Source organism: Rhinopithecus roxellana, chromosome 1 (assembly GCF_007565055.1).
Source record: "Rhinopithecus roxellana isolate Shanxi Qingling chromosome 1, ASM756505v1, whole genome shotgun sequence".
Classification (NCBI taxonomy): Eukaryota; Metazoa; Chordata; class Mammalia; order Primates; family Cercopithecidae; genus Rhinopithecus; species Rhinopithecus roxellana.
Genome location: NC_044549.1, coordinates 205,544,667 through 205,569,556, shown reverse-complemented (window position 1 = coordinate 205,569,556; position 24,890 = coordinate 205,544,667). Strand labels below are relative to the sequence as shown.

Sequence of the window (24,890 nt, the reverse complement as noted above, 5' to 3'; positions counted from 1 at the left end):
GGATTACAGGAGCCCACCACCACGCCTGGCTAATTTTTTGTATTTTTAGTAGAGACGCGGTTTCACCATGTTGGCCAGGGTGGTCTCGAACTCCTGACCTCAGATGATCCACCCACCTCAGCCTCCCAAAGTGCTGAGATTACAGGCGTGAGCCACTGCGCCAGGCCCAGGGCACCACTTCGAAAACTGGCATAGAGGAAGAAATGGCCACCTACTCACCCATTGCCCACCCCTTTCGGTCACCACCCCTCACACAAGCCTGGCACCACCTTGACAAGAGGACTGCTTCATTTCTTTGCCCTGGGTCACTAGAGCCGAGTGCCCCAGGGTGCCTGATTAAAAGTGTCCTTTCTTGCCGGATCATCCTGCTTCTTCAAGCTCCACCCACCTCAGGATCAGCCTTCCCTTCCAACCGCAGGCCTGACCCCGCTGCTCTACAGGAGGAAAATGCATTCTGTGCTTCGTGGTGGGATCCGGGGTTCAGCAAATCCCATCCTGGAGCTACCTCCATCAAAGACAAGTTGTGCAGAGGCCCGGGGCAGCTCAGATGCTTGGGTGGGGGTGGTGAGGCACGGCTCCAGCCCTGTCAACAGAACCCACAGAGGTCTTCAGGCCGCCCCCCTTGAGAGCAGACTCTGTCACCCCTGCCCTGGCAAAGACCAATTGGAAAGAAGCCGTTTTGGAGCCAGTCACTCATTAAGGAGGGGGAGGTGACGCTTGCCCTGTCTTCTTCCTGAAAACAAAGTCCTTCCTTTGAGCTCTCTGGAGACCGGCCTCCCGCACTGAATGCAGCCACAAGCGGCCCCCGGGGAGCCCCAGGTCCTGGGGACAGGCCCCAGAGGCCTGGCTTGGAGACCCTGGCTTGGAGGATCTCCCAGGCCTTGGAGCCTACTCTCTTCCCTGGGATAGAGGGGAGGGCCTGCCACCCGCCACCCGCTGCCCGGATCCTGTCATGGGACAGAGCAGGGCCTGAGCCCAAGGACAGAACAGGCAGACAGTGATCTGTGTTTTCTGGGAAGGCAGCCAGTCCTCGTGCCCTCGGGCTTCCGGGCACTGAGGATTGTGGCCGAGCAGGCACCCGCCGCTCTGGCTCGGCCCCCTCCAGGCCCAGGGTGGGTGGGCACACCCCATCTCTGGTATTCAAGCCAGAGAGCTGCAGCAGGAGGGGCCATCACACTACACTCTCTCCCTTGCCCGCGGCTTCATAAACTAAACAGTACAGCATCGAGGGGAGCGGGCACGCAGCCTGAGCTCTGAGCCATGCCAGCCTGTGCCCCAGGACACACCCAGGCAGCTTTTGGTGGGTACACCCTGAGCATGTCTCATCCTTTCCCCACCAGTGAGGCTGAGCTGCTCGAGGGCATGGGAAAAGCACTGATTTGGCCTCAAAGCAGCTCTGGGGTCCAGTTCCTGGGCAGTGCTGCCATCCACCCATAGGACAATGGCGCGTCATTTCATCCCCTGAGCCTGTTTCCTCAGCTGTGCCGTGGGGCAGTAACCTCCGCTGTGCACCTGCCTAGTTGCTCAGTCTTATGGTGTCAGGCAACTGTGAGAGTACCCAAGGCATGATACTCCCACGAAAACGTCTCCCTAATTTTTTTTTTTTGAGACAGAGTCTCACTTTGTCTCCCAGGCTGGAGTGCAATGGTGTGATCTTGGATCACTGCAACCTCCCCCTCCCGAGTTCAAATGATTCTTCTGCCTCAGCCTCCCGAGTAGCTGGGATTACAGACACCCACCATCATGCCGGGCTAATTTTTTGTATTTTTGTAAAAACATGGTTTCACCATGTTGGCCAGGCTGGTCTCAAACTCCTGACCTCAGGTATCTGCCCGCCTCCGCCTCCTAAAGTGCTGGGATTACAGGCATGAGTCACCATGCCCATCCTCTCCCTACTAGTAAAGCAAGAGTTTTATAAAATCTTATTGACCCGGTTTCATAATTCAATTTCACATATGAGGAGAAATGAAGGCCAGGGAGGGTGTAAGTCACCGGCCTGCAGATTGGAGCTGTCCTCAAGCATCCCTGGAGGCCCAGTGAGCAGCCCGGCCAGGCCAGTTGTGGTTGACAGAGTTGGTGTCTGCCCACCTGAGGGCAGGACAAGTGGGTAACCCCAAGCGGAGCCTCAGGAGGGAACTGTAGGGGGCCTGGAGCTCACCTCTCATTCTCTTTCTTAATGGAGAGACCTGCCCACCTCTCAGAGGACGCAAGGCACTCTCCTGTCCCGCTCTCCCTCTGGGCTGCTCAGAGCAAACCGAGGGAACCATGTTTCTAGGAAAGTAAATAGAGCTTGGACAGAATGGGGAAGGGGGTCAAAACCAGGCGCAGGAAAACCATGTCAGGTGGTTCAACCCCGATGGTGAGAACTATCTTCCAACAGCCAAGGGCAGTCCTATAAGAAGGGATTGGACTCGATCTGACCCCAAAGGGTCTGATGAGGGCTCCAGAGCAAACATCTGTGGAGGCAGAGTTTGACTGCTATGGCAACTTTCCAACAGAGGACGGACTGAGTCCTTGGCCAGCACACCTCTGGTCACTAGAAGTGTCCGTGCTAGACTGTACACACACGGTGGTGGGGAGGTGATTCTGGAAAGGAGATCATGAGTTAAGGATATCAGAGGATCCTCCCACTTCCTGAAGATTCCAGGCTTCTCTGTTCACCGCAGGCTGTGAGGTTATCCCTGGTATTAATTAGCAAGTGCTGCCTAAGAGGGTTATTTAGAACATAAGTGCTTGGCCAGAGCATGCTGCTGGTGCCGCCCCAAGCGCTACACATATTGTACACATTATCCACATGTAGGAGCGGCCTGGGCGTCCATCAGGACAGGCAGTTTAATGGGTTATAAATGGTTCTGTTCCCACATAACTTTCTGCGTATGCAAAAAAAAAAAAAAGCATCTCTTTACCCTTGCTGTGTAAGAGCCCACGGAGGCGCCTCACACTTACTGCCATGAAGTTCACATGTGGCCTTTGCAGTGCCAGGAAAAACAAGTCCGCCCATGAAAACAACCCACCCTGAAATGCGGTGGGCCGATTGCTCAGGGCTGGGTGGTCTCCCAGCTACCACACACGAGTTTGGTGCGTGGCGTTCACCGGCCAAAATCCAAACCCTAGCCACCCGAGGCAGGAGGGGAGGAAGGCGCCAGGCAGTGGCCTGTGCTTAGGGAGGTTGCCGTCGACCCTTGAAGCTGGAACTGCAAGGCTGCGTGGAGCTTCCTGCCTATCCAGCCACCCCATCAGCCTGGAGCTAGGCCAGCAGGCGGCCAGCTGTGGACCGGCTGCAGGTGTGAGGAAAACCAGCAGCCAAGCACCAAGAGGGTGGAGGGCAGCCTTCATCTTAAAAGGGGGCCCAGCCCAGGCCCCCAGGAAAATGCAGCTCTAAATGACAGGATGCTGGGCTCCTTCAGGCAAATTAATGCCGTCAGACCAAGTTACATTTCATCCCGTTTTTATCTGAACCACATGGATGTACGTGGGAGGGGCGCACGTGCTCAGAGGTCACCCGGAAGAAGTGAAGGACAGTATCTCAGAGAACCTTGAAAACAAGAGCGGGAGAGCATCGTGCCCAAGGCCTGTCCTGGAGCAAATCAGTGGCAGAACTAGATCTAGAGCCACATCTCCAGAGTCCCCATTCTCTTTTCCCCCAGCTCCATGCCACCTGAATGACAGGTTGGAGGAGGTAAGCCCAATCTGATACCTGCTGTCTCTGGGACCCACCTGCCGTGGCTCTCTCTCCTCCCTCTTCAGACCTGGGAGCCAGTGCTGTGCCCTCTGCCTGGGATGCTCTTCCCATCTCTGCAGCCGGCTCCTCAGAGCTTCCCCACCTCTGCTCAGATGTTGCCTCCTCCAGCAGGCCTTTCCTGACGGCGCTCTCTCTGCATCACTGCCTCATGCTAATTTTCTGTAAAGCACTCTCTGATGTCTTCCTGTTTGTTTCCTGTGTGTTTCATCTGTCTCCTTACCTGAAAATTTAAGTACCAGGAGAGCAGGCACCAATAGGGTCTCAACAAATAGAGTTGAATGACCAAAAGAAAGAATTTTGTGTTTAACTGCAAACAGCCCAGAGTGCCTGAGGATTATGAATATTGGTGGAGATATTGTTAAACTTACACTTTGAATCATGCAAGGTTCTCCCTCTGGTGACTCACAGGGTCCCTGCTGGCACCTCCAGGCTTTGTGCTCACAGAACCTGAGACTTCACAGGGAAAAGAGGACAAAAGTGGTTTCCTGGTTCCTTAAAGAGCAAATGGGATTTTCTGAGAAGAACGTTTCTTTGTTTTCCTTCTCACTCAAGAGAGAGGGTTCGCAGCCTGCTCTCCCCTCCCTCCCGCCTCCCATAATTGCTTCCCTCCCTTCTTCTTCTTCCATCCTGAGTATTTGTCATTCTCTGCTTGTGGCAAATTGCTTTTCACCTTTGAAAACCAAGAATGGGGCCGGGCATGGTGGCTCACGCCTGTAATCCTAGCACTTTGGAAGGCCGAGACGGGCGGATCACGAGGTCAGGAGATCGAGACCATTCTGGCTAACACGGTGAAACCCCGTCTCTACTAAAAAATACAAAAAACTAGCCGGGCGAGGTGGCGGGCTCCTGTAGTCCCAGCTACTCTGGAGGCTGAGGCAGGAGAATGGCGTGAACCCGGGAGGCGGAGCTTTCAGTGAGCTGAGATCCGGCCACTGCACTCCAGCCTGGGCGACAGAGCAAGACTCCGTCTCAAAAAAAAAAAAAAAAAAAGAAAACCAAGAATGGTTTCTACCGAAGACAGCCTGGAAGTGTTTTGCAAGCAGGGAGGTGTTTAGCAGTAGAAAACACTGTCAATGACTCTCCCATTCGTGGCATCACTGAAATTCGGTTTACTAAGCATTTATGGACAGCCTGTGAGATGGGTACTGTGGAGGACAGCCTGGCGATGCAAAGGTGGGTCCTGCCTCTTAGGGACTGTCAGGCCAGATATCATTTTTACTCGAGATGTTTTATTAAGTGCTTGCTAAAGGCTAAATACTGGTAGGCCTACAGCAAATGAGGACTAGCCTTGCCCTCAAGGAGTTCATTGTCATGTGAAGGAGAGATTACTGACAACTTCAAACTTCAGTTTTACATTCTGTGAAGGGAGGCATGCAGATGAAAGGAGAGAGTGGCAGGGAGCTAAGGGAGCAGACGGGAAGTTCAGCTGCACGGGAGAGGTGGGAGCTAGGCAGGACGAGGTGAGGGTGGTTGTTAGTGGGAAGGGGCATCAGGCAGACAAACGCCAGGCTCCTATTACATCTTCCACTGTGCAGGGCAGAGGTGGGCATGAGCTCGCTTGACCCAAGGACTGAAAGGAGATTCTTGTGACTGGAAAAGGAGGGAGGAAGTGGACAGCATGAGCCAAGCCAAGGCTGCAGAGGCTGGCAGGGGTAACATGGAGGCCGGGAGGCCAGGAGAAGGTTTGCAGAGTGGTTAGTGTTCTATCACAACAAAAAGCCAAGGGGGCGAAGAAAGACAAGGCTGAAATAGCTGTTAGGCCCAAGATCATGCCAGCAAGGGGAGTCCAGGGAACCTGGGGCTGAAGGGCTGTGGGTGCGGACCCCAGTCTGGAGGCTGTTGCAGAATAAGTGATAAATGACAAGGGCCACAGCAGAGCGGCAGGGGTGGGGTGGGGGTGGGGGGTGGCGTTGGCAACTGCAATAATAGTAACACCACGGTCTTCCTGCTTCCCCCTTCCACCACATGAAGCCTCCATTTCAAATGCCCTCTCAGACCCCTCCCTCGCTCTTCCCGACTCCACTCCTCTTTCTGCTGCCCACCGGAGATGCTGCCAGGAAAACAGAGGTTCTGGAGAACACGTTCATTCAGCTACAGGGAGAGGAGGAGCCCGAGAAGCCAGAACAGCCAGCTCATCCTGAAAGTGGAGGCCCATGAGGTCCCTTTCTGGTCCAAAAGATTCCCACCCCGAATGAGTCTGAGCACACACATGTGTGATCACACACACACACACACACACACTCATTCAAACATTCACTCAAAAACTTGCCCCTTATTATTTTACCTGAAATTTCAGCATCTGGAAATTAACTGGAATAAGAAAATCCTTTCCAAGAAATGTGCATCCTAACTCATGCCTTAGAAAGGAATGGTCTGGCCGGGAGCAGTGGCTCACACCTGTAATCCCAGCACTTTGGGAGGCTGAGGTGGGCAGATCACTTGAGGTCAGGAGTTAGGGACCAGCCTGGCCAACATGGTAAAACCCCGTGTCTACTAAAAATACAAAAAAAAAAAAAAAGATTAGCTGGGTGTGGTGGCAGGTGCCTGTGATCCCAGCTACTGTGGAGACTGAGGAAGGAGAATCCCTTGAACCTGGGAGTCAGAGGTTGCAGTGAACCGAGATCCCGCCATTGCTCTCCAGCCTGGGTGACAGAGTGAGACTCTGTCTCAAAAAGAAAAGAAAAGAAAAAAGAAAGGGGAGGGAGGGAGGGAAGGGAGGGAAAGGAGGAGACCCTTGGGAACTGGGAAGTGTAGCTGATGATGAAATATGTTTTTTCTTTGAGAAATGCAGGCCTGGCTCCAATCAGCTAATTTTTCAGACCTTTGATCCATTGATCCTTTGGGCAGTCTGGGCTTGCTTGGTTCAGTGAGAGGCAGCAGAGGACGAGAGAAATGGCACAGGGCTGAGAGCTGTGAAGTCACTGGGTGAGTCCCTTCCCCTTGCCAGGCCTCAGTTTCCCAGTCTGTAAAATAAGGGGATTGGAGGGACTGACTCTAGGGCTGACCCTGACCTTTTCTCTCCAAGCATAGGTGAGCAGTGTGACCACACCAGGCCGAGGAAGAAACACGTGCCCAGCCTGCCATCTGCCTTCCTGTCCTGGAGCCAGGTCTTTCCACCAGCTTCCTTCGTCTTTTAGCACTTGGTGAAAAGGAATGACACGTCAGTCACAGCCACTGGCCAGTGCTCACGGAGCATCTGGCAGGAGGAAGCGCCTTCCTGGCTGGCCTCCCATTCATCAGTCAGAGCCGCAGCCTGGGCCAGGTAAGGTTTCAGTGGCTGCTGATGGCGGCTGCCCGGCAAGGGTTCTGGCCAAGTCCGCCCCCTCGTTCCTTTCTAACTGGGCTTTGGGCAGCTTTCAGGACTTCCCAACTCGGCGGCATGCCTACTGCCACAGTCCCCACCCGCCCTGCAACATGAGGAAGGCACGGAAGCCCAAGCCAGGCAGACCAGTGCTCCCTGTGTCACCCACAGGCAGCCCGGGGAGCGCGGGCCTCCCGAGAGCCAGCCCAGGCCTGGATGGCCCACTGGGGAGGGCAAGGAGGGGAAGAGGGGAAGGAAGGCTGTGCCAAGGCCTGTGCCTGTGTTTCAGGGACAGCTGTGGAGCCTGAGCTGGGAGGCAGCTGAGAAAGGCAAGAAACAGGAAAGGGGACAGAAGTCTACTGGTCGGTGAGCCAGCTCTGCGGCAGGCAGAGAAAGCAAGAGAAGGGGCCTCTCCTGCCTCCCAGGACCTCCCCAAAGCCTCCGAGCCCTTCCTCAGACACTCCCCAGTCTCCTCCCAGTCTCCTCCCAGTCTCCGCCACCATCCCTCCAGCCCTGATTTAGAGCTGGGCAGTCACGGGACAGACTCTGGTTAAGCCTCAGAAACATACACCCAGCAAGGGGTTTGGATTTTCTCCTTCCTCCCCTCCCTCGAGGCTCTTCCGTGGAGGAGGAAGAGAAGCAGATCCAGCCGGGAGAAGCCAGGCCCTGAGGCCCTCTGGCACCCTGACTCCAGCACCCTGGTCTAACGTGCAGTAGGAGAAATGAGGTCTGGAAGGGCGAACAGGCAGTTGGCCCCCCATGAGGCCTTGGCCTCAGGCCCTGGCTGGGTTGGCAACAGCTCTTCTTGGCTCAGACAGGCTCCCTTGGAAATAAACCTCTGTAAGTCACTTCTTTCCTCTAGTTGGCTGACAAGGGAGTTGAAGCTACTGGCTCAAATCCTTTTTTTTTCTTTTTAACCTCTCCTCCATTTTTTCTCTGCTGCTAAAAAATTTGTTTTGCAAGATATAGTATACGGCTCTTTTACTTCTTGAAGTTTCCTTAAGAAAATAATGGTGCTTACAAGAAAATTTTGATGACTCCCGGCGTTTGCACAGGACTCTGCTGTGTGTAAAATGCTTACCTGGATCTTTGCAACAGCTCCAAGCTGCAGACAAGGCAGGTTGTTATCCTGTGAAATCCCAGGGGGGACTCTGAGGCTCAGAGAGGAGAAGAAGCGTCCCAGGTCACACCGCTGGCAGGGTGAGGGCCCAGGGACCTGGATTCCGCCAAAGAAGACCTTGAGCAAGTTTGTGTGTGGCCCCTCTTGGCCCCAGCAGCACAGCAGGGAAGAAAGGCCATCCTCCCACAGCCAATCCCCCTTTATCCCCTGGGCAACCTCAGAGAAGGGGAAGCTGGTGGCACGTGGATGTAACTAGAGCTGAGGAACACTAGGGGAATGAACTCCTTAGGCCCCACAGGGACAAAAATGTATCCCCTTGTCCCCGCCAACAGGGAAGGGGAATGCCTGGGGCTACACTATTTCTTGAGTAGCTACTGTGCATTCAGGCAGTCCACAAACATTACCGCCCCGGCTGGAGTGCAGTGGCGCAGTCTCGGCTCACTGCCACCTCTGTCTCCCGGGTTCAAGCGATTCTTCTGCCTCAGCCTCTGGAGTAGCTGGGAATACAGGCATGTGCCACCATGCCCAGCTAATTTTTGTATTTTTAGTAGAGATGGGTTTTTGCCATGTTGGTCAGGCTGGTCTCAAACTCCTGACTTGGACCAGGAGTTCAGTTTAGGTCATTCCTGACCTGACCTGACCTGATCCACCCACCTGGACCTCCCAAAGTGCTGGGATTATAGACATGAGCCACCGCCCCTGGCCAAACATTACCTCCTTTTAAACATGACAGCAAACTTCAAGGTGGACATTATTCCCCTTTTATAAAATAAGTGAAACCCAGAAAGACGAAGTCATTGCCAAGGCAACACATGGGAATATGTGGAGCCATATTCAAACTCAGGTCTTTTTTACTTCAAAGCCCATGCTATTTCCACTGCCCCTGGGCTGCCACTCCCTGAAACCACCTGGCCCACTGGGCACAGTCTCCCCTGTGGAAGGAGAAGGCACAGACCACAGAGTGAATGTCGGCAGGCAGTTCCACATGACCTCGGACAAATCTCGTCCTTGAATCTCAGATAGAGTCTCATGCCCAACACGGGGCTGGGCTCACTGCTTGAGCTTGAAGGTCCCTTCTGATGTTTGGCCATCCTTTAGGTCTAACAATCCTGGGCTAAATACTTAGAATACATTCTATTCAGTTCCAAAAATCCTTCTTTGATTCCCTTCCATGCCCCGCACACAGAGCTAGGAGTCAGAGCAAACATAAGCCGTACTTGGTTCTTATCCTCATTGGGCTCCTAACAAAAGGTGGATGGACCATGAGAATGACATATGGGCTTCTTCTGACCTCCCGTTGCTGTCGGTGAAAACAGGTCATGGAAAGATGGGGAGGTCACAGTCATGACAGCTCAGAGGGCTAGAGGTGGGGACTCACCAACCTCCTGTCTCTAGGAAGGGGCAGGGGATCTAGGATCCCCACTCTCCTGCCTAGTCTAGAAGGCCCTCGGAGAGAGTGCCCTTTAAGGCATAATTAACAGAAGGAGTTCCCTCCCAGCTGCCCACCTACACTGGGGTGTGGGCTTCAACATACAGGACTATTCTAGGGGTTAGGCTGGGGGTTACACAGACAGTCACACCTCTAAGGCCAAAAGGGAGGTGACAGATGTGAGGAATCCACATGTTGAAGCAGAAGGACCCTCTGGGTAACCTCAATTTCACACTCGTTCCCGGAGTACCTACTCTGTGCCATTCCTTGTGGCGGGGCCAGGAGAGAAAGACTTCAGAAGTGGAATCCCAGCCTTCGAGGAGCTCCCAGGCCACTGGGACGGGTGGACTGTCTCTGGTCCAAGGAGAAGGCAAGGGGGCAAGAGCAGGGGAGACAAGGTGCCATTGGGCATGGTGGGGAGCAATCGATTCTGCGTGGGGGGCCAGGGAAGGCCACATGGAGAGGTCAGTGAGAGGGACTGAGAGGGTGGAGGGACTCTAACAAATGGAGTTGGAAGGAGAAAGGCAGGGACAGTCCTGCAGAAAGAGCAACAGAAAGTGCAGTCCAAACCCAGTTCAGCCACACTGCAGCCCTGGGCTCGCTCAGCATCTCTGAAGCTATTTCCCCATCTCCAGAATGGAGAAAGTAACTCTCCAATCCTGGGAAATACCCTCCTGTGCGCACTCCCCTCACACCTGCCTTCAAGGACTGCGCTTTCTGTCTTCTCAGCTACTCTTCCCCCAGACATACCCTTTGGGAAACTAGAAACTTACAGAAGAGATATAAAACATAGAACACAAATGGTGGGACAAGCCTTATTGTCAATCAATCAGTATATCTGGACATTTTACCAATAGGGAAACTGAGGCCCAGAGATATTGCTTGACCTGCCCAGGGTCAGGGACCAGAAGGACTAGAAGTTTCTTTTCTATTGCAGCCCTAACCATGTCTGTGAGGGTGACATCTTTGGATCATCTTTCTTTTGAGGGGAAAAGGTCAGCCTTTGCGGTCCACCCCATACCCTGGCTCCTCTCTCCCATTCATGGCAACTTTTTGTATCCACCCTGTTTCACTGGCCATTGCTGTCATGTGTCTGGGTCAGGATTTATGGTCTCAGTCCCCAGCTATGGAAGTCGGTATCAAACTAATGGAATAGCTCCTGCCCCTGAACCAAAGGCCCCAGAATCTGAGGAGGTTTCAGCCTGTCTCACTCATGGGGCCCGAGGGTAGAGGTGAAGGAGATGAGTTCCTCTGCCCAAGGCAGCCTCCTTCCGGGGGTGCCTGTGTGGAGGACTGATAGGTTAGGGCTTGCCAAGGGAGCCAAGGAATCTCAGTGACTGGCAGGAGAGGAGATGGGCCCATGAAAAGGTGGGCCCTTTATAGGTCATCCTGGGCTGTGAACAATAATTGCTCTCTTGACTAACATCCCTTAAGACCCACAGTTTGAGTGGTAGAAGTCACCAGATGATACCCAGGAGGGCATTTCCAGGCTGAGGCTGTGTCTGTCCGTCATGCAGGGAAGAACAGCTGTCAGGGTTGGGGGTTGCAGCCTATGCCTCTGTGGCTTTGCTTAGACTCCTATTACATCTTTCACTGTGCATCCATCCAGCCCTGGATTCTCTAAGGGTTGGAGCTCTTTCTCAGGGGGCAGGCAGTTAGGGGAAATGCCTTGGGGAGAGTTTAGGCATCCCAGGCCTCAAAGCAAAGCTACAAAGCTAGGAGCTAGCTGCTACTCGGCTGCCACCAACTCGCTAGGAGGGCACTGGGAGCGAGTGTGAGCGTGCACAGAGGACAGGAGCCATGCCTGCAGCCCACGGCACTCTAAGCCCCTCCAACCTGCCTCCCTGTGTTGGACTGACTGATGCTTCAGCTTGGTGGGCTTCCCAGGACTCTGGGACAGGAGCCCTGTTTTGGTCTCTACTCACAAGGGGATTGGATCACGCCACAATGCCGTAGGTCCAGCCACCCTGGGAGGGGAGGAGGTCATGGCCAGGGTGGGGTCTTGGTGGCACTGAGAGACCTCTATCTGCAGTCAATAACACAAAGCCTCAGACTGGAAAGGACTTCCCAGGCCATCTATCCGGAACCCCTCATCCTATGGAACCATCCTATGGACAACTCTGAGGTCCAGGGTAGGGGCCTGCCCCTCACGACTGAGGAGTGAGGGATAGTTTAGAAACTCCAGGCGAGTCAGGAAGGTTTTCCTCTATTTGGGAGGAAACACTGAATTAGAAGCCCTGGGGAACTGGCCCCCATGACAGGGGGGGAGGATACAAGAGAGGACTCTGCAAAGCACACCCATCAGGCGCCTCGTCCTAAGCCCACCCATGGTATAGACCACCCCTCCATCCATGTGATCCATCCTCCATGCACAGTACACACAAAACCAACCTCAGAGGCCAATCAGAAATTCCTAGCCCTCATTTTGGCCAATAATTGCCAGTGCCTCCCTCAGAAACCATTCCCTGGGCTTCCGGGGAAGCTGAGCAGACCAATGAGAATGATGTCCTGGCTTTTTCTGACCTGCTGTTGCCATAGATGAAAAGAGGTGACGGGAAGAGAAGGAGGCGGGAGAACATGGAGGTGAAAGCAGGGTCACTCCGGCTGAGGGCTTAGGTTCAGAGAATCGAGGGTTGCTCTTGACCGTCTCTCCAAGATTTTCTAAAACACCAGGCCAATCAAGACATTTTTAAAAGCTCCAAATTGTAAACAAGGGGCAAGAGCAGAGCCGTCATTCTCCCATTGTAGTGGGTACCAGCATTACCTGGGGAGGTTGTAAAAATGCAGATTCCCAGCCCCTTCTCCAGATTCAGAAGGACTGGGTGAGGGCCCGGCACCTGCATTCTAACAAGCCAGCTGCTTCTGTGATTCAGGCCGGGTGGGAGAGGCCAGAGGAAGACATGCTAAGAACCCAAGGTGGCCTGAGTCACCAGGGAAGTGAAATTGTCACAAGCAGTGACATCTCAGGCCCGGCATCAACAGCGAGGCTGTGCAGCCTCCATGGCTCAGAGGGGCACAGGAGTGTGCCTACTGCCTCTGCAGCATGAGGAGCCGGGGACAAGCCCAAAATGGAGCTGAGAGAGTGTCAAGATGCTATGCCTGAGCACGCAGCTGTGCTCCAACAAGTGAGCCAGGCAAGAAGGCTTGGGTGGGAGAGGAGCTGGGGCAGAGCCAAGGGGTCAGAGAAGGAGGAGTGGACAGCAGCAGGGCACGGGGTGAACAGGAGGGTGGTCTCGGAGAGCCAGACGCAGTAGGCTCTGAGCTCGCAGCCGCACAGGGCCCGCCCGGGGCACAACAGAACACTTGCTGAGGGAGGAAGGCAAACACTATGGAGTCTGCATAGGTCATTACAGCTGTGCAAAGAACACTCACAAAGAGAGTTGGAGAGATGTAAATAGCTACATTTCGTGATCGGCGGGTTCCTTTTTTCCATAAACTTTGCTTAAGTTCATAAAAAAAAAAATAAACACAGGCAAATTACACTTACTTCACCCAGTCATTTCTGGTTGGTAAGTTCTGTATTAAATTCAGAATTCATATGTGTGGGTTGAACTTCCCATATCAGCCAAAATGTGAGCCCTGGGGAGAAGGGCAGATGTGGAGGTTGTTATACTGTCAAACAATCCCTTAAACAGCCCTCTGTCCCCACCAGTTCTCTGTCATTGCTGCGTCCCCTGCTATGTCCATCCCGCTCATACCAGAAAAATCTGAGCTCAAAAGCAGGCAGAGGTTTGCCAAACTCAATTCTTCTGGTTTATTTGTGGGAAATGGCAGTGAGAGGAAGTCTGATGTAGTGGAAAGAGCACTAGACAAGAAGTCAAAATATTTGAGTTAATTTCAAGCACTCACTTGTCCTTTGTGAAATTGGGAAAGTGACTTTCCCCAGCAGGCCCTCGCTTCTCCCAACCGCACAGCACAGGAGGGCATGAGTGATCTGTGGCTGCATCACGATGACCCCCAAATGCAGCAGCTTAAAGCGACAAACATCTATCATCTTGGGGTTAGGAATCTGGGAGTGGTTGAGTTGGATAGTTCTGGCACAAGATCTCTTATGAGGTTGCAGTCAAGATGTCCTCTGGGGGCCACAGTCAGCCTGAGGTTACAGTGGGGGAAGACCAGCTTCCAGGATCACACGCATGGCTGTTGGCAGGCTCCGAAGATCCATTTCCAAGCTCATCCTTGTTTCTCACGACAGAGGCCTCCCCCTAGGCTGCCTCATGACATGGAAACTGGCTTTCCCAGAGCAAGTGATGACAGAGACAGAGACAGAGACAGATGGAGAGCCCAAGACAGAAGCTACTGCCTTTCCATCATCTAATTTCACAATTATCCAAGTGACTATTTCCAAGTGACATCCATCATTTCTGCCATATTCTAGTCTCTAGTGGACTAGTCACCAAGTCCAGTCCACACTCAAGAAGAGGATAGTAAGCTCCGCCTCTTGAAGGGTGTAGTGTCAATGAATTTGTACACACATCTTCAGAGCCACCACAAGGAGTTTGATCCAGTGACTCTCAAGGTTCCAGGTCTGTGGTTGTGACACCCCGATCCCTGGAACATTAGGCATGGTGAAGAGAAAAGGACCAGAGGTGTCCGCTGCACTTCGTCTAGGTGGGCTATGTTCTCCTCTCAGTAGAGGGGGCCTGGAGATGAGGGATGGAGATTGAGGAGGTGTGCTTCTCAGATGGATGCACAAATCTGGAGGGCTGCCATTCTCCCCAATGATCCTCAAGCCTTAGAGTGGCTGCCAAAAGGGTTCTATAAGCACATGGCTGGGGCCTCTGACTTGAGTGCCTTCTGCTGCAGCAAGGAACAAGATTCCACCCCCTCAGTGGTTCTGGGGTCTGGCAGCTGGACATGGAATGCTTCCCAGGGACAAGCCAACCAGAGATGTTCCCGGGCTCCGTCATTCTTCCAAAGGAATAGGGAGGACCAATGCTAGGTTATCAGGGGATGAACCAGGAAGGGCACAAACCCAACCCTCTCCTGCTGACCAACGAAAGGAAGGAACAGAAAATCACTCAGCACCAGGTTCTCTTAAGAGGCCTTGCAGTGCGAGGTAAATCACCTAAGCGTGGTGGTGGGTACATCTGGGTTTCAATACAGGCTCTGTCACTACTACCTATGTCCCCAGCCACTCTAGGCTTGTTTCCTTACCTACAAAGTGTGCATAATGAGAGATTTCACATGATAGAGCTGGGAAAATTGGAGAATCCATTGAAGACCCTTAGAATAGAGACTAGCACACAATTAGCACACTCCATATTATTATTAAGTTTGCAAAAGACATCAGAGCTCGTTCAGCTCCACTGCACACCTTGCACAGGAATTCCCTCCAACTGATGATGATAGAGGATGCTTGGCCCACTGCTTAAATACTTTGAGGACCTGGGATCTCACCACCTGCCCAGGCTGCCTAGCACCACAGAGCCAGCCCACAGATGAGCAGCTCACACCGGACCCGGAGCCATAATCCACCTTTCTACGGCTGCCTCCTCCACTTCTGTTCCTTTTCTATCCCAATAGCAAACAATAGTTTTGAATTTAAAATAGCCCTGTAATACATGAAAGGAAAAATAAAAGTGCACCCTCCTGTTTTAGCTTAGGTAAAATCTCCTTGGCAATCCCCCAAACATTTGACTTATCCTCACTTGCATCCTGTTTCATTTTTTTTTTTTTTTATTATACTTTAAGTTCTAGGGTACATGTGCATAACGTGCAGGTTTGTTACATATGTATACTTATGCCATGTTGGTGTGCTGCACCCATCAACTCGTCAGCACCCATCAATTCATCATTTATATCATGTATAACTCCCCAATGCAATCCCTCCCTCCTCCCCCCTCCCCCCTCCCCATGATAGGCCCCAGTGCGTGATGTTCCCCTTCCCGAGTCCAAGTGATCTCATTGTTCAGTTCCCACCTATGAGTGAGAACATGCGGTGTTTGGTTTTCTGTTCTTGTGATAGTTTGCTAAGAATGATGGTTTCCAGCTGCATCCATGTCCCTACAAAGGACGCAAACCATCCTGTTTCATTTTAAAGCCAAGTCATAACTGACACATGTGATCGAAAGCCTGGTGTATTAGAGATGGGGAAGGAGGATGCCTGCCCATAAGACTGAGTACGACCATTCAGACTGGGAGCAAGAGGATGCGTGTGCTGTCGAGTGCACTGGCCGGGGAGGTGTATCTATAACTGGAAGGACACGTGTGTGTGTGTGTGTGTGTGTGTGTGTGTGTGTGTGTGTGTACATGAGCGTGAGTGGTGTGGGCTGTTATGTGCATGTGTGGATAAGTTGGGGGAGTGTATGCCTGGGTGTAGGTGTGTGGGGGTATGTGGAGTGTAAGTATGTGGGTTTGGGTGAGGACCATCCTGGTGCTCCCTGGCCAGGGCACAGTGATCCCCAACTGCAGAGCAGCCACTAATTTGGGAGCGCATTTCTTTATACCAGCTTCCCCACTCTTTTCAGGAAGCTGCATTTGTTGGCCAGGATTTGAGATTTCTTTCACTGAGGCCTCCAGAGAGTCATTCCAACGGTGAACATGGAGCACAAACTCAAGAAGTGAAACCACATATACTGCCTCAAAGGCAACAAGGCAGGAGGGTGTCGAAAACCCCGGGGGGAGATACAAAGGCTCAAAGTTCTGCAACCCACACCCCTTGGAAAGAGAGTAGGTCAGCTCCTCTCCCAACCCAAACTCCCAGTTTGAATTTTTACAACATCAGCCTTATGAGCAAACATCTGCTACTCTCCGGCTTCTGAAAGAAAGGTGAAGATCAGAAAAAGGAATCTTTGTGTTTTCATTAGGTATTTTAGCAAATGCAATGAGGACATTCAGATTTGATTTCCCTGTTTTGTACACACACATAAGTCGGTGCTAAGAGGATTACTTTTCCTGCAGCCGCGTCCTTCCTAAAGGCCCCGGTCAAAAGAGACCCTTGTTCAACAGAGTTCTCTCTGATTCCTCTGGCTTTTCTTCCTTACTTCAATGTGCACACATCTAGCTTGCTCCTAAATCCACCCACCTCACAGACTTTGGGATAACGATGATCCCAGCCCTCCATTCTCCTCCCGCCCCGGTTCCTTAATAAAGCTGGAGAGGAACATTAGCGCTTGGTTCAGCAGCATCCGAAAAGGAAAGGGTGGCCTCCTCGAGCCCTCGACGCCCCATAGAAAAACGTAGCCTTTTTGCCTCTGCTGCGATGAATGGCTTTTGGAGGGTTTTCATCAGGGCCGGGTCTGCTGGTGCAGAAAGCCTCACAGATGTCGACACTTTTTCATCCCTGGGTTAAGATGTCTTCCATAAGCTTTTATTCCTCATTTGTTACTTCTTTATTATCTGGGAGGTTTTGCCTCCTCCCTCTTCTCCTTTCTCTGAAGAGAGCAGCGGTAGCTGAGCCCAGTCATTATCTCAGCCCTTTTCTCCTGCCTCCAGAGGCAGCCCGGGACTCGGGTCCCATTGTGGCGAACAGCAGGTAGCTGAGGCAGGCCGGGTCACTCCCCAGACCCTTTTGTGCAGCCGTCCCCTCCTCCCTGCAGCTTGGTTCTGGGGATGTAAAGGGTCAGGAGCAGCCAAGCTTCCATACCTGAGCTTTTGTCTGGGGCTGGAGGCAAATGATTTTAGAAGCAATTTCTTGGAAAGCAGCCTGGAGACTCCCTTCTCCCTCGTTAAAATGCACAGCTGTACTCCTAGCCCACCCCTTGGGGCTGGGGGTGAGGGAACAGGGGGATTAGCTCAGATCATCTGGATCCAAAAATGCCCTGAGAAAAAACTTGCTACGTGGAGGATGGTTGAGACGATTCAAATGGAACCCTAGAGCCCCTGAGATGTTAAGCAGAGTGTTTTGTAATAAACAGAGTGTACTGTTCCTTCACTTTTGACTCTTCTTTGTTTTTGGTGGTAGCAGCCTGGAGCCTCCCTGCAACCTCCCTTTCCTCGCCTGTCAAATGGAAATGATCCACCCTCCCTAGCTGCCTCATACAGTTTACTAGTTATTCTGTGGATCCAAAGGGGTGATACAGAAACTGTTTTGCAAGCCATAGATTCCATACGGCATTCATCATTTTTGCCCTCTACTGGCTGTATGGACCCCGACTTGAACATAAGCCACCCCATAATGCAGTTAATTTTTCTGAAAATTACAGAGCAGAGATAGACAGATTTAAGAGTCTTAGGGCATGTGGTTCCAAACCCTGCCCAAGCTTATGCTTTGTGGGTGAGGAAGGTCTTGGGGCAAGACAGGCTTTCATGGTGGTAAATTCTCTGAGGTTTGATGTTGCTCCCCTTACAAGGCAGCCATGGGAGGCCACCTGCAGGAAGTTGGTGTGCAAATTTATGTGGGGAAAGATCAAACGGGCCCAGGGATGCTCACTGGCCACCAGCTTAATATAAGCCTTTGCAGCATGGCTGCCAGAAGAGCCAATGGGAGCTTAAGCCACCTAACGGAAAGAAGGGCCCCCCAGGCCCCACCCAGGGTGCTGAGACCTTTCTGGATATCACATCTGGAGACAGCTGCGCAGGTACAGCATTCTGCTCAAGGGAAAGAGACTAGAGTGATGAGAGGACTAGAAATCTCACTCTTACAGAGACGGGCCGGAGGGGCTCAGGCTACTTCCCCTACTTGAGAGTTCAGGGATATTCGTAGGAAAGGGGAATCGGGCTCATTCTGTGTGGCCCTGGAGAGGACAGGCACTGGGACTGCAGTGTGGAAGCTGAAATGAACATGTTTTGAGCACATGAGAGGAAAATATTTCAGATGCCCAGATTTGTCTAACATGGAATGGGCTGCTTTAAGAGAAAGTGAGCAATCTATCATTAAGGTAATCTAGCAAAGTGGGAGACTGGGGAGAAGATTCATCATCCCTGAGCCTTCATTTAGGGCTTACTCTGTGTCGGGCCCAACATGTCCTTTCTAATCATGAAATTACTCCATTCTTTGATTTATTAAGAAATCTAACTTTCTTGGCCGGGCGCGGTGGCTCAAGCCTGTAATCCCAGCACTTTGGGAGGCCGAGACGGGTGGATCACGAGGTCAGGAGATCGAGACCATCCTGGCTAACACGGTGAAACCCCGTCTCTACTAAAAAATACAAAAAACTAGCCGGGCGAGGTGGCGGGCTCCTGTAGTCCCAGCTACTCTGGAGGCTGAGGCAGGAGAATGGCGTAAACCCGGGAGGCGGAGCTTGCAGTGAGCTGAGATGCGGCCACTGCACTCCAGCCCGGGCGACAGAGCAAGACTCCGTCTCAAAAAAAAAAAAAAGAAAGAAAGAAATATAACTTTCCTTTTCTAGTGACTAAGTTGAATATAGTCGACATTCTCTCCAGGTGATGGCTGAGTTGTAACACCCAGTGAACAAAAGCAAGCAGATCATGATGGAGAGTTCATGCTCTGAAAAGTCAGTTTTGATATTTGTAGCCTTTAGTTGAGGCCAGATGCAGCTGGTACAACATGTAGAACAGCGGGGAAGCGGAGGGGTGGCCACTGGGGGGAACAATAAAACTTCTGGGGCCTGGGAAACAAGGAAACCATGACGCTGGAGAGAAAGGGTAAAAATCTTTGAAGGGAAAGAGCCAGAGAGAGGATCCCAATATTCTGTTTGCCCACATCTTTGTCTGAACCCTGAGCCTTATGTGCACGGAGACATCTCAAAGCAACTAAGCTACTGGAGAAGAATCTGAGCTGATATTGGCATTGCTGCCTAAGAAACAGTTTGCAGTTTGAATCTGTTAGAGTAGGTAGTTAGGCAGACATGAGCAGAACAGGAGAGGGACCCCCCTTCCAGGAATGTTGGGTGGCCAACAGGTGATGGTCGGGCGGTTGTTAAACTGTCACTCTAAAATAGTGATCAGCCTTACCCGGCACCAGGGAAAGACAGGCTCCCAGTAGATAGAAAACACCTGAAGCTAGTGACCAGCAGCTTCCCGATAAGATCTCAGGAACTGAGAGGCTGAGCTCAAAGCATGTGCACTAAGAGGCATAATGGTGGAGTTTAACTGGTATAGGACCTTCTTCTAGGAGGGCTGGTAAGGAAAAAACTGCCTCAAGGGAGCATGTGCACAACATGTGCACAACGTCAGTAAACACACTGTACATGCAGCCCCTCCTAAGCGCCAGCAGACCACCAGGCATGCAGACAGCCCACCCCAAGGGAAGACAGGGGAGAAGAAATGCAAACCCTGGAAGCATGTCAGTACCTAAAACCCCAAGTCAAGGGTCCGACAGGCACCTGGACCTCTAGAGTCACCCATTTGACCTTCTTCCAAGTGTCCTTTACTTCTTTTCATTCCTGCTCTGAAACCTTTTAATAAATTTCTACTCCTGCTCTAAAACTTGCTTCAGTCTCTTCCTCTGCCTTAAACCTACTTCTGCCTTTCTACCAAATTCTTTCTTCAGAAGGGGCAAGGATCAAGTTGGCCACAGACGTGTCAGATTCGCCACCAGTAACAAATCCAAGCAAGATAATTGGCTGAAAACCCAAAAGAGATAACATCCATTGGAGAAAAAAAGCAAAATCCAGAATCTATACATCTTGACATGCATAATGTCCAGAATGCAGACTAAAATCCAACATACACAGAAGCAGGAAAGACGGACACATTCTGAAAATAAAGACACATCAACTGAGATAATCCCGAGATGTCCCAGATGTTGTAATTAGCAGACAAGAAATTTCTAGCATGCATTACAACTATATCCAATGAAATGAAAGAAAATATGGTCATAGTGAATGGACTTAAAATCTCAGCAAATAAATACAAATAATAAAAATGCAAATTCTAGAATCAAAAAAATACAATATCTGAAAATTTTTCAAAAATCACTAGATAGCTTTAACAACAGAATTGAGATTGTGGAGGAAAGGGAAGGTGAACTTGAAGATGAAACGACAGAAATTATCCAATGTAAAGAACAAAGGAAGGCCAGGTGCACTGGGATTAGACTCCTGTAATCCCAGCACTTTGAGAAGCCGAGGCGGGTGGATCACCTGAGGTCAGGAGTTCGAGACCAGCCTGGCCAACATGGTAAAACCCCATCTCTACTAAAAATACAAAAAAAAAAAAAAAAAAAACTAGCCAGTCGTGGTGGTGGGCACCTGTAACCCCAGTTACTCTGGAGGCTGAGGCAAGAGAATCACTTAAACCGGGAGGCAGAGGTTGTGGTGAGCCGAGACCAAGTCACTGCACTCTAGCCTGGGAGACAGAGCAAGACTCCGTCTCAAAAAAAAAAAACAAAGAAGTAAGAGAAAATGACACATTATACACAGAAGAACAACTATCCAATTAAGAATTGATATCTCATCAGAAATCATAAAGGCCAGAAGAGAGTAGAACAGCATTTTTTAGGGTTAAATTTTTAAAAAACAAATAAACCCTTCCAACCTAGAATTCTACATTCAGTGACAATAGTCTTCAGCCAGTTGCAGTGGCTTACTCCTATAATCCCAGCACTTTGGGAGGCCAAGACAGGTGGATCACTTGAGTCCAGAGTTTGAGACCAGCCCAGGCAACATGGCAAGATCCTGTTTCTACAAAAAATACAAAAATTAGCCAGTTGTGGTGGTGCACACCTGTAGTCCCAGCTACTTGGGAGGCTGAGGCAGGAGGATCACTTGAACCTGGGAGGCAGAGGTCGCAGTGAGCCAAGATTGTGCCACTGCACTCCAGCCTGGGTGACAGAGTGAGACCCTGTCTCAAAAAAAAAAAAAAAAAAAAAAAAAAAAAAAAAAGAATTAAAGATAAGTGTTCAAAATAAAAGAAAACAGCAAATTTGTCACTAACAGATTTGCACTATAAGAGATGCTAAGGAAGTTTCCCAAACTGAAGGGAAAAAGATACCAAATGGGAACTCAGATCCTCAGAAAGGAAAGAAGAATATTAGAAATATAAAACATCTGGATAAATACAAAAACTGTACTTTTTTCCTCTTAATTTCTTTATAATATATATAATGTAGATTGACAGTTTAAAACAAAAATTATATCACTGCCTCTTATGGATTATAACACTTACAGATGTCATACACATAAAATCAAAAAGAAATCTAAATCTCATAAGGAATGAAGGGGTGTATGAAGTTACACGACTGCAAATTTTGTCTATTTTGTGTAAAATGTTAGCTATAAGTACACTTCAAAAGTTAAGAATACACAGACATATAATCCTTAGAGCTACCATGAGGAAAAATATCATTGAATTATAGATAAGAGTCAATATGTAATTTTAAATGGAATTCTAAATTTATCCCACAAAAGGCAAGAAAGGAGGAATCTCAGCGGGTCGGGAAACAGTAGGGACAAATAGAAAATGAATAATAAAATAGTTGGTGTAAACCCACAATATTAATAATAACATTAAGATTAAAAGGACTAAGCACTCCATTTAAAAGGCAGAGTTGTTCTGAATGAATGAAAATACAAGTAAGACCCAACTATAAATTGTTTATAAAAATATATACTTTCAGTATAAAGACAAAGAGAAGCTGAAAGTAAATGGACGGTAAAAAAAAATTTGGCGTGCAAACAATAATATTAAGAAAGTTTGAGGAGCTATGTTTTGTTGTTGTTGTTGTTGTTTATTTTATTTATTTATTTATGAGACAGGGTTGCACTCTGTTGCTCAGGCTGGAGTACAATGATGCAGTCACAGCTCACTGCAGCCTCAACCTCCTGGATTCAATCGATCCCCTCACCTCAGCCTCTCAAGTAGTTGGGACTATAGGTGTGCATCACCGCACCCAGCTAATTTTTGTATATTTTGTAGAGATGGGGTTTTGCCATGTTGCCCTGGTTTTGCCATGTTGCCCAGGCTGTTCCCAAAATCCTGTGCTCAAGCAATCCACCCACCTCAGCCTTATAAGTTAGCAAAAGAAGAGCAATTAAACCCAAATTAAGTAAAAATTAAATCAAATTAAGTACAAAGAATGAAATAATAAAGAGCAGAAGTCAATAAAATCCAAAATGGACAAACATTAAAGAAAAATCAATTAAGTGAAAACTGGTTTTCAAAAGATATCAGTAAAATTAAAAATCTCCAGCTAAGTTGATCAAAAAACAAAGAGAAAAGCCACAAATTGTCAAAATCAGAAATAAAAAATGATAACATTAGTACAGATCCTGCAGATATCAAAAAGGGTGGAAGGGTTTATTATTAATAATTTTATAGCAATGTATTTGACAATTTAGATAAAATGGATAAATCCATTGTAAGACATAAATTACCAAACTGATGCAAGAAGAAATAAAAATTTAAATATCCTCATATCAATTTAAATAACTAAGTTTGTAAATAAGAACTTTTCCATTAGAAAAGTTAAGGCTCAGATGGTTTCTCTGGTGTATTCTATCAAGGGTTTGAGGAAGAAATACCAATTCTACATGAACTTTTCAAAAAAAGGAGGAGGAGGAAACACTTCTTAACTCATTGTAGGAGGTCAGTATTACCCTGACATCAAAACAAGACAGAGATCACAAGAACGTAGACACAAAAATAAATTTTAGAAAATAAGATCAAGCATATATCGAAAAGGATAATACATTGTCACCAAGTGGATTTAATCCAGGAATGCTAGATTGTAATTCACCACATTAATAGGATAAACAAGGAAAACATGATCATTTCAATAGATATAGAAGGAGCACATGAAAAAATCTGACACTCACTAATAATAAAATCTCTTTCAAAGTAGGAATAGAGGAATAGAGATAAATAGGAATAGAGGAATAGAGATAGATAGGAACAGAGGTATAGAGATAAATAGGAATAGAGGAATAGAGATAAATAGGAATAGAGGAATAGAGATAAATAGGAACAGAGGTATAGAGATAAACAGGAACAGAGGAATAGAGATAAATAGGAACAGAGGTATAGAGATAAATAGGAACAGAGGAATAGACGTAAAATAGAGGTAAATAGAGGTAAACTTCCTCAACTTGATAAATAACATTTATAAAAACAAACATCATACTTAATGGTAAGAGACTGAGTAATTTCCCCTGAATAATTTCAAGAACAGTGCAAAGATGTCCATCTCACCACCACTATTTAACATAGCGTTAGAAGGTTTAGCCAGGGCCAAAAGGCCAGAAAAGAAAATAAAAGGCATATAGATTGAAAAGGGAGAAATAAAACTCTATTTGCAAATGACATGATTGTCTCTTAAAAATTCTAATAAATCTTTTTTTTATTCTAGAAGTAATAAATGAGTTCAACAAGATTGTAGGGTATGTTTATTTCCTGCATTAGTCCATTCTCACACTGCTATAAAGAAATTCCTGAGACTGAGTAATTTATAAAGAAAAGAGTTTTAATTGGCTCATGGTTCTGCAGGCCGTATGGGAAGTATGATGCTGGCATCTGCTTGGCTTCTGGGGAGGACTCAGGAAACTTACAATCATGGCGAAAGGCAAAGGGGGTGCCAGCACTTCACATGACCAGAACAGGAGGAAAAGAGAGAAAGTCGGGAGGTGCTACACACTTCTAAACAACCAAGTCTCACAACAACTTACTGTCATGATGGCAACACCAAGGGGGATGGTGCTAAACTATTCATGAAAAGTCAGCCCCTGATCCAAACACCTCCCACCAGGCCCCACCTGCAGCATTGGGGATTACATTTCAACATGAGACTTGGGCAGGCAAATACATCCAAACCATATCAACAAACACAGGCAAATCAAACATAATTTAATATACTAGCAATGAATACATGGACACCAAATATAAAATATAACATATAATCAAGAAAATGAAATATTTAAGTGTAAATATTACTAAAGATGTTCATCACTTATGTGTTGAAAACATCAAAATGCTAACGAAAGAAATCAAAGAAAAATCTAAGTAAATGGTTGACATATGATAGTCATGGATAGGAAGACTCAAAATAGCAATAATGTCAAATTTCCCTAAATTGGTATACAGGTGTAGCACAATTCCAATCAGAATCTCAGCAAGATTTTTATAGATGTAGATAAGCATATTCTAAATGTATATGAAAAAAGCAAAGGCAGTTGAATAAGTAAAATAGTTTGGGGAAAATAATTTGGAAAAAATCATATTACCTGATTTTAAGACTGATTAGATAGCATCAGTAATCAAGTAAGCAGGAGGAATAGATACAAAGATCAATGAAACAGAATACAGAACCCCGAAATAGGTTCTAGATATTCTAGGTATGAGTCCCGCACAAGTAGGGCCAACTCATTTTTGACAAAGGTGCAAAAGCAGTTCAATGGAGAAGGGATAGCCTTTTTAAGAAGCAGTACTAAAGCAAATAGATATTCTTGGACAAATACGA

General features: G+C 48.8%; 1 long non-coding RNA gene across 1 annotated transcript; it reads left to right on the top strand.

Moving 5' to 3' along the window:
* The first annotated feature begins 6,598 nt into the window (after positions 1-6,598).
* On the top strand, positions 6,599-7,998 carry LOC104669882. Its single transcript, XR_749052.2, has 3 exons — positions 6,599-6,667; positions 6,768-7,004; positions 7,333-7,998. It is a non-coding gene; the product is annotated as an uncharacterized LOC104669882 (long non-coding RNA).
* Positions 7,999-24,890: the final 16,892 nt, after the last annotated feature.